This window comes from Peromyscus leucopus, chromosome 17, assembly GCF_004664715.2.
Source record: "Peromyscus leucopus breed LL Stock chromosome 17, UCI_PerLeu_2.1, whole genome shotgun sequence".
Lineage (NCBI taxonomy): Eukaryota > Metazoa > Chordata > Mammalia > Rodentia > Cricetidae > Peromyscus > Peromyscus leucopus.
In genome coordinates this window covers 5,044,867-5,055,304 of record NC_051077.1, presented here as the reverse complement: position 1 = coordinate 5,055,304, position 10,438 = coordinate 5,044,867, and positions in this window count along the sequence as shown.

Genomic DNA, 10,438 nt, shown 5'->3' with positions numbered 1-10,438 from the left:
TGAAAGGGCTGGAACCTCCTCCCAAGCCCTGCCCAGGCTCTGCGCTGAATGCCTGGTGTGTCTCTGCCCTCCACCCCACAAGAAAGTATCCTTTCTCTAGTCCGACCCCTCCTCCTCTCTTCATCTCTGATCCTTTGTAAGAACCCCAGAGACCAAGTCAACTGGCTGCTTTAAGAACAGTTTTTAAAAAATAAAAAGGGCAGGAAACCCAGGGGCACAATCTATCATGAAGGGGTGTCAGATTATACAACACTGAGGCCCAGAACATAGGGAAATAAAGAACAGTCTCGGGGGTAATGCCTAAGGGTGTAACTCACTCGGTAGAGGACTAGCCTAGCTTGCCTGAAGCCCTAGGTTTGATCCCCAGCACGGAAAAAAAAAAACCACCTGGTGGCACACACCTGTGATTCCAGCACTCGGGCACTCAGATGAAGGCAAGAGGATCAAAAGTTCAAGGTCATCCTTGGCTACAGAGCAAGTTCAAGACCAGCCTGGGATATATGACCCTCCCCCTTCAAAAGTGAGGAGGGGGAGGAAGGGAAGGAAAAACCAGTGGGTAGGGGAGGAAGAAAGGGGAGGGGGAGGGATCCTAGCTGGGCTGAGCACAGAATCCAGTCAAAGACAGGCAGGCACACCTTGGGTGGAATCATTTGATTTATCCTAGAGTAAGGAATACCTGCAGGTAACTCTTCACTCTGGACATGGCCCCACCACGGGAAAGCAAATGCAGCACGCTCTGTGGTCTCCCAAAAATCCCAGCCTTGGAAAGGAGAAAGACTCACCCAGAGGAGACGGGCCAGAAGAGGAGAACACCACTCACTGCAGAAGAGTTTCCCAGACACTGGCTGAGGACAGCAGAGCTAATTTCTCCCCGCAAAGCTCTGTGCTTCCCTCCCATTTATGGCCAGAGGAGGTGCTATATTTAGGCCCGGGACTGCCTCTCCCAAACCCATACCTGTATCATAAATCACAGGCCTGCTCACTAGAGGAGAAGCACCAGATACAAGGGGGTCCATCAAAGGAGCAAGGAGCAAGTGCTGGTACCAAGTCCCAGGGGGCTCCACCCTCTGCCCCTCTGGCTACTGCCCAGAAGAGCGAGCAGACTCTGGTTTTGCATCTACCCAGATTCAGGCACGAGATCTGAGAGCCAGACCCAAACGCGCAGGCACATTTTCTCATTCGCTGAAGGCTCCCTGACATGTGGAGTGGTGGTTCTCTACATGAGTATCCATAAACATCCGGGTCACCTGTTAACCAAAGCACCTACATCCAAGGTGCTATTGGCAGAGAAGACAACAGGCCCATGTATTTTCAGTTGTGTGTGTGTGTGTGTGTGTGTGTGTGTGTGTGTGTGTGTGTGTGTGTTGATTTAAACTATTCCCATCGGGGTGTGACTTTACCGTGGGAGAATTTAACAGGAGCTGCCCACCTGAGTGGGGACAGGCTGCAGGGTAAGCTCAGTCTTATTTATGGTCTTCACACTGTGCCACAGCTGACCTGTGGGGATAACGGCAGGTGTCCATCTTTTCACACAGCATGTGTCCAAATATAAATAACATGCACCTGGCATGGTCACCCTGCCAAGAGGAGGAGTCTGGAGGGATGGCTGTCGCTTGAGAACTCTAGCCAGCCAGCCCCACGGCGCTCTGTGTTGCTGTCTTAGGCTGTGTGCAGGAGCAACCACCTAGGAGTTTGTTGTGAAAATGATACTTGCAAAGGACCTGGAAGCCTTTAAGGAAATCCATGTTCCCGTATCTAGTTTATCAGAATAAGCTGAGGAACAAGCACACGCAGAAGCAGAAAGGACGAGGGTAAAGGCCACTGCTGCCTCATCGTCCAAAAGCCCCTCGGATTCTTAGTGACTTAGGCACTTTTATTCTGCGTCTTGCTTTTCCTAGCACCCCAGTGCCCTAATATATGCGTCCTGGTTAATTTGATTTTACCTTGATGCATGTTAAGAGTCATTGGGGAAGACTGGCTCTCAACTGAGACAATGCCTCTGTAAGATTGCCCTATAGGCAAGCTTGTGGGGAGTTTTCTTAATTAGCGATCGATGTGGGAGGGCTCAGTCCATTGCAGATGGTGCCACCCCTGGGGCAGGTGGTCCTGGGTTCCATAAGAAAGCAGGCTGAGCAAGCCATGGGCAGCAAGCCAGAGAGCAGCATTCTCTCGTGGTTCCTGCTTTCAGGTTCCTGCCCTGACTGACTTCCTTTGCTGATGGACCGTGATGTGGAACTGTAAACTGACATAGACCCTTTCCTCTCCAAGGCTTGTGTTTTATAACATGATGCTTTACAACAGCCATAGAAACCATAACTAAGGTAGAAATTGGTACCAGGTCATGGGGTATGGCTGTGATAGACTTGACCATGTATGGAGGAGGATTGTGGAAGGGCTTTGGAATTAGAGCTAGAAAAGCCTTTCAATGTTAAGAGCTCAATGAGCTATTTGGGGACTTTGAAGATAAACCCAAGAGCAGGGCAGGTAGTGGAGGCTTGGCTCATGAAGGTTCTACAGGACAATCTATGTGGCACCGGTCAGCTGGGCCTGAGGAATCTGCTGTCATTAACAAGAGACCAGAACCACTGAAGTGAAACCTTTGCTTTGCTGGGACAATTGCTGCTGGTCAGCTGGGGCTGAAAAATCATCTGTGATTAAGAAGAGACCAGCATCATGAAGGTGACGTCTTCTGGGAAGTGATTCCTCAGGGTCGACACACAGAAGCTGTGGTCCACAGGGAGCCGAGGCTGTACCTCATGCTGGCAGTGAACTTGGTAATGTATAAGAGTTTCTAAGTTGGTGCTGGTTTTGAAGGGCATGAAGGAGTCATGGAGAGCAGCCAAGGCTTGGCGCCATGAGAGGCCATTGGTCAAGGGATCTGCCTCAGTTGCAGTAGAAACTCCAGAGTGGAAAGAATTGTGGAGAGAGGCTTAGCACCACGTGTCAGGGTCAGAGGCCCTGAAGAGAGCCCACGAGAGGCTACTGGTGAAAGCCCAGTAGCCCAGTTGTGCAGGAACCCGAGCATTTTGGAGTGACCTTAGACAGCTTGTCTACAGAGTTCCCAGCAGGCAACACCTCAAGGAACCATCAGGGTGGTGTGCAGAGAGCTTCACAACTGGTCCCAGCACCAGGAACGCACGGCACCCTCTGGTACTAGCTTCAGATAAACCAGGGATATCCCAGCTAGGGTGACGTTACCTGGGTCCTAACCAGTGTATACTCCTTCCTTCTGATGTGATGGCAGAGGTGTCTGCTTGGCCTTACTGCTGCCCAGAACCAGGCTTCTCTCAGTGAGTCCTGGAAGTGTCACACCTCTCTAGGCTCTGGGTGGATCCTTCCTTGATTTCAGGGTACTGTGCATGAATTTGTACACAGTAGGACCATTCTGGAATGCTTGAGATCCCACTTAATAAGTCTGTGTACCGTGACTTCCTAATCCAATCGGGCTGCCACACTGGAAGACCACAGCCTGGAGTTTTGCTAACAGCAGGACTTTCTCTCAATTCTGGGGGCTGTAGGTCAGGTGGGAATACCTTTCTAGTCCACAGACTGTGCCTCCTGACTGTGTCCTCCATGGAGGAAGGGACAAGGAGCTTCTTGGGTCACTTTTTTGTTTTTGTTTTTGTTTTTGTTTTTCGAGACAGGGTTTCTATGTGTAGCTTTGTGCCTTTCCTGGGACTCACTTGGTAGTCCAGGCTGGCCTTGAACTCACAGAGATCCGCCTGCCTCTGCCTCCCGAGTGCTGGGATTAAAGGCGTGCGCCACTACCGCCCAGCTCTTGGGTCACTTTTTAAAGTCCTTATAAATCCCTTGTACCCGGGCTCCGTCCTGGTGACCTCAACACTTCCCATAATCCCCACAACCTCACTATCCCCTTGTGGATGCAGATGTAACAGGGAACAGGCCACAAAGGAAGTCCCAAGGTCATGCTGGTTATACATATGAGGGACCAATTCTGCCCTCCCCCTGTATATCCAGGCATGGCACACTGCATGTGCCTCACTTGCATGTACTGTGGCTGCAGAAAGCACATTATAATGCTCCATTCCTACCTAGAGAAATCCCAGTCACCTGGGTTCTCATTGCCAGCTCAGTCCTGTTTCAGGAGGCTAATCTCAAAGGACCCTAGACCCCACCTCCTTTATTTAGTTACATTTAGTGGGTTTTTTTTGTTTTTTTGGTTTTTTTTTGTTTTTTGTCATGTGTATCAGTGTGTAGTGCTCTGTTGCCTAGAATGCTGCATCTGAGGAGTCCTCAACTTTCTGGATGTGTCCTTCTGAGGGAAGAACCCTTCACTTACCAAACTCTGGAGTCTTTAGTGTGTGGACCAAAATAAATCCAGAGGATTTGGTTAAATTACCACATAGTCAAAACTGATGTTCAACTCAGGAACTCAACTTGAGGAGAACTTGAGAGAAATAAAGTTACTCTCACGTTAATAATTTTCATGTATCATGTCTTAGAAAATAGAAGGTGGTCTAATGTGCAATGGAAAACATCCATCCAACTGGCCAAACTCTCATAGCTGCTCACGACCAGAAAAGTCCCTGATTCTGAGTGTGGTGGCGCACGCCTTAATCCCAACACTCAGAAGGCAGAGAGAGGCAGTCAGACCTCTATGAGTTCAAGGCCACTCTGTTCTCGAGGCCTGCAACACAGAGAAACCCCATCTCAGAAAAAAAACAAAAAACAAAAAAGAAAGAAAGGAAGAAAAAGTCCCCAGGGGTCAGAACAGCTCAGGAGGGAAGCAGCTCAGCATGGTGGGAAAGCAGTCCTGCTTCAGGTAAGTGTCCAAAAAGCTGAGCAAGGCATCTGCCATCTTCCCTATGTGAGTGTGGGAATGTCCCTCGGCCTCCATTTTCTCCTCTCGGAAATGAGAAAAAGATGGAGTTTGATGAGCCTTCTCCAGGGCCATGAGCAGCAGCTGCTGTGACCAGGCCCCCCTCCCCGGGGAACCCCACCTACCCACTGCACCCAGGGTTTTCTCAGGAAGAGGGTGCTGCCTGTGGACTCCCCTCTACCCATGCCCACTGGAGTAGCTAGGAGCTGTGGTACAGCATGCACATGGATGCTACTACCATCCACCATCAATACAGAAACCATCCGTAGAGAAATCAGCCCTCTTAGAGGTGGCATTGGGGCGGAGGGCATCAGTGACCACATTCTGATTACACAGCATGCCCTGCCTTGACTTCCAGATTCCGAACCCATGTGCTCTTTATAGCGTGTGTTTTTCTACCTCTCCACTGTCCATATGGACTTGTCAAAAGGGAATCAGTGCCTTTAACCCCAATGGGATGTCACATGTTTTCTTGTGGCCATGGGTGAGATGTGACCCCGTTCTGGGGAACTCTGTTTTTTTTTTTTTTTTTTTTTTTTTTTTTTTTTTGCCTAGCTCTTAGTCAGTCAAGCACAGTCGACAGAATGTTTAGTAACAAGAGTCTCTTGTCAACTGACGTGTTATACATTGTGGTAGTTTGAATGTAATTGGCCCCCATAATCTTATAGGGAGTGGCACTATCAGGAGGTGTGGCTTTTGTGGAGTAGGTGTGGTCTTGTTGGAGGAAGTGGGTCACTGTGGAGGTGGGCTTTAAGGTCTCATATATGCTCAAGATACAGCCCAGAGAGACAGTCCATTTCCTCTTGCCTTCTGATCAAGATGTAACCAGCATCATGTCTGCTGACACACCACCGTGCTTCCTGTCATGATGATAATGGACTGAACCTCCGAACTGTAAGCCACCACCTCAATTAAATGTTTTCCTTTATAAGAGTTGCGGTGGTCATGGTGTCTCTTCACAGCAATAGAATACCTAAGACACATATATACAGTGTTTCTCCTACTTTTATTTTATCCCCCCATTATCAGGGACTATTAAGGCAAGTGCTCATGTTCCCTTAATTGATCCTTTTTTTTTTTTTTTTAATAATATTCACCCTACTTTGTACTCCTAGTGAGGTTATCTGGTGCCAATCCTGAGACCAATGTCAGTGTGACAAGCTATACTTTAGATCTTGGGTCAGGGCTTTCCTCACTATACCTGACACTTTCCACACACCCAGAAATGCACTCTACCCCCCACTGGAACTGGAATAATAAAACCCAGGTTCTCGCACCGGGAGACCACACACAGCTTCTCTTAGCAGGCCGCTCTTCATTTTAAGACAAGCATGGTTTCTGTGGCGTAAGGTCACTTGCCCAGCCTGCATGCTTGGTGTCTGGCATCACTCCGAGTCTCCGTAATGGAGCCCACAGGCTTTCCGTATTTTGCAGATCACAACGTATCCTAGGAAACCCATCAACAGATCTCAGCAATGTACCTGGCAGGTATCACGTGTGCAACCCTCTGGCACCAGCTCCAGCGTGTTCAACCCAAGCTACGTGCCCAGGCCCCAGTGAGCGGCAGGAAGCCCAGGACTCGGAGCAGCAGCGGGAGGCTTTCCCTCAGACTGCAAAGGTCTGTCTTCAGCAGGCCAAGGGCGAAAGCGTTCTTAGCAGACAGGAAGCCACAGAGGACATGAGGCCTAGTGCGTGACGGAGCGGAATACAAGTGGCTTAGTGTGTGTATAGTTATCTGGGCAGCCGCACACCCATGCATCTAGCTAGCACGCTGGGCTGCAGTGAAACATTCCTGCAGCATCTTAACCTGTGGGAGGAGCCCACCCAGCTGGAATTTACCGGCGGGATAGCATACTCTCTCACAACCTGTCTACACCAGGGGCCTGCAGATGTTGGCATAGGCCTTCATCTTTGCTCTGACACATCCGTCAACTCCCAGCACGCTATAGAGAGTCAGTGGGTATATATTCCATTCAATGTGAAGGCTTGGGTTTTACCCAGGTTCTATGGGCAGGCATCAGCCTTTAGAAACATCTGACTCTGGTGTTTGCATGTATTTCTTGCAGGTGAGGGTGTATGTACCTGCCCACGTTAGTGTGTGCATGTGTGTGCACATGCGCATTTGCATGCACTGGGAAAACAGAGGTTTTCAGTGTCTTCTTCAACCACTGTGCGCCTTGTGTATTTCGAGGCAGGGTCTCTCGCTGAACCTGGAGTTCACTGAGTCCCCTACACTGCCTAACCAATGGGCTCCAGGGATCTGCCTGTCTCTGTGCCCCAGCACTGGGGTTAAGACGTGTGCCACCGCATCTGCCTGGTGTGTAGGTGCTAGGATCCAAACCGAGGTCCTCAGGGCTTGTGTGGCAAGTGCATTACTGACTGAGTCATATCCAGCCCCCTAGGGGGTTGATTCCCACAGTGGCTTCAGTGAGCCAGGCTAAGACAGGAGGCAGCCAGGTTTAGATGGAGAGCCCTGAACTGGAATCAAGGGCACCAGCTTGGGTGGACTCTGCTTGTTAATCTATTCTGGGAGCTGAATGCCTATTAAGAATCCCTTCAGCTGCCCTGGGCCTTGACTTCCTCATTGGCACAGTGGGAATCAGATTAGATACTCCCAGTTGAAGCCCCAAGAGGCTCTGGGCTCCGTTCTGCACGGTCGTGCTCTGAGCCTAAGCTTGCTGCTGCACAGGACTGTGTGGCCAGCTGCCTGGCCCACGACAGGCTCCAGGAAACAGTCATGAAGGCCCGGACCAGCCATGCCAACAAGGATTCCATTCTGAAAATGCTCAGAGGCTCAAAGATTAGCAGCAGTGTGCCACGCCACGTGTTTACAAGAACCGTGGCTGCAATAAAATAAAAGTGGCAGCAGGCCCAAGAGTCCGCTCCGCGGGCCCTGCCTGTCCCGGCGAGGCGTGAAGCAAACAGTGTGCCCACTGGCCTGAAAAGAGAGCTGTTGGGGTAACGACCCAGGCTGAACCACAGCCGTGAGAGGAACTCCTACTGCAGAGATCCACGAGAGCGGCGTCCTTACCTTCACCTCAACTGCGGGAGTAGAAACCACAGTCCAGAGAGGTCTGTGAAAAGCCAGTGAACTAAAATTCACCACTTCTGATTTCGAGCCCTCCCTCTGTGGTGGAGCCTCCTGGGAGGGATGGGAGTTACCCAAAAGCCAGGCCACGATCAAAGTCTGGGCTACCATCTAGTCCAGCCTGGACCTGGGACAGAACTCCAGCTCAGGAGGCCTTGGTGAAAAAGTGTGGGGAGTGCACACGCGTGAGCCCAGTGGACTGAGCAACTTTCGGACAAGACAGAGTCAACAACAGAGGTGGGAAGCCAAAAGTCATTTAAAGAGCCACATAAACAGCCACTGGAGTCTGGTGTGGTGGGGCAGGCCTATACTCTCAGCCCTTACGAGGTGAAGGCAGGGAGATCAAGAGCTCAGGGCCATCTTCAGTTACATATCAAGTTCAAGACCAGCCCAAGACCCGTGAGACCCTATCTCCAAAGAACAACTAAATCAACAACTGTACTCACTGCAATTTCAGCCAACCCTGCCTCGAGGCTGAGGCTACACGTTCACAGAGCCGGGATGCCATGCCTGCTTCCCTTGGCTTTCTGGGAATATGCTGCTGGTCCACGTAAACCTTAAGCTTGGCGGATCCTCAGCAGCCTCAACTGTCTCACATTCTCTGGACACAACTAAGAACCATGGCTGCCCAACCAATAGGAAAGACAGGAAGAAGGGTGAGTCCTTCTCGGGGTTATGCCACCTCTGCTAACCCAAGACCCAAATGAAGCCAACACCTGAGGGGTTCTCCCTCGGGGACAGGCCCACTCTCAGGTGTGGGCCCAGACAGTCCTAGTCCCATCCCTTAGCGTAAATCGTCTGTTGTCAGCGCCCCCCCCCCCCCGCTGCCAGGGACCCCGCAGCTGCCTGTATAAGTGTCAGGGACGGGGCAGACATCCCAGGCTGCGTCCTGGCCAGACACTCACCCGCCAGATCTGTGACCTTGGATGAGACACTGGTTCGGCTTCCCAACCAAAGGAAAGGGTGAGTGTGAAGTGGTTTGTGGTGGTATTGTGTTCCCCAAAATATTGTGTGCCCTAATAAATTTATCTGGGGTCAGAGACAGAACAGCCACTAGATACAGAGGCTAGAAAATGGTGGCACTCACGCCTTTAATCCTAGCATTCCAGAGGCAGAAATCCATCTGGGATCTCTGTGTGTTCAAGGCCACATTGGAAAGAGCCAGGCATGGTGACACACGCCTTTAATCCCAGGGAGTGAGCCTTTAATGTCAGGGAGTGGTGGTAGAAAGCAGAAAGGTATATAAGGCATCAGGACCAGAAACTAGAGGCATTTGGCCTGGTTAAGCATTTGGCTGGTTAAGCTTTCAGGCTTCTAGCAGCACAGTTCAGCTGAGAGCCATTGGGATGAGGACCAGAAGCTTCCAGTCTGAGGAAACAAGACCAGCTGAGAAGTTGGCCAGGTGAGGTTAGCTGTGGCTTGTTCTGGTTCTCTGATCTTCCAGTGTTCACCCCAATGCTTGGCTCAGGTTTGATTTCATTAATAAGAACTTTTAAGATTCCTGCTACAGTGGTTAGACAGGAGCTCTCTCGGGACGACCTCTCTCCCACAGGTCCCTTACAGTTGATCATCGACAGCAGAGCCACGCTGAGACTGGAAAGAGGGACTGTCGATAACCACTGCATGCCCAGAGGTCCAGACGTCTGTCACCCTGAACACACCCAGCCGATCCAGAGAGCAGAGGCACTAAGAATGCACATGTTTAACCTGACACTCACGGTACCTGTGCACAAGAGTTGTTCATTTAATTGGATCTAGAACCACCTAAGAGGCATGCCTCTGGGTAGGTCTGGGTGGGTGTTTTCACGAAGGGTTAGCTGATGTGAGCCACTACAAATATGGGGGTACTGGGGGGTGCCATGGTCACATGGACCGGGGTTCCAGGCTTCATAAAAAGCATTCACCTCGCTCTGTTTCCTCGCTGCCTGACCAGATGCCTCCTGCCCTTTCGAAGCCTCCCCTCCACGATGACTATGTATCCTCTCAAATAGTGGCCCAAACAAGCTCCTCCCCCCTGAGTTGATCTGTCGGGTATTCTGTCTCATCAACAAGTAACTAACACTCTCATTAACTTAGGCAATCACTGCGAAAAAGATTTACAAAAAAACCATAAACGAGAGTTCTCCTCCCGAGAGCCCTTCTGTCCGGCACTCTAAACAGCCACCGCTGCAATCTCACATGTGGCCACAAGAGGGAGCACCAAGCCACCAGAAATCTCCTCTTCCCTGAGAACTTCCCTAACTGGAGCTCAAAGACAGTGAGCAAAAGAAAAGGTACCCATGATCCTTTGCAATATAGGAAAAGTTACATTATTCCTGACTGGGGCTCTGGCTAGTCACAGTAATTGTGTCTAACAGACAACAGAGCAGCATGGAGGTGGGGTTTGGGGGATGAGGGGTGCGGAGTGAGGGGTCAGAGTAACTGTGTCACCAGACAACAGCCTTTGCTGCCCCCAACCTGCCCCCCACGATTGGGAACAACAACAAAGGCAGGAAGGAGCAGGGAGATGG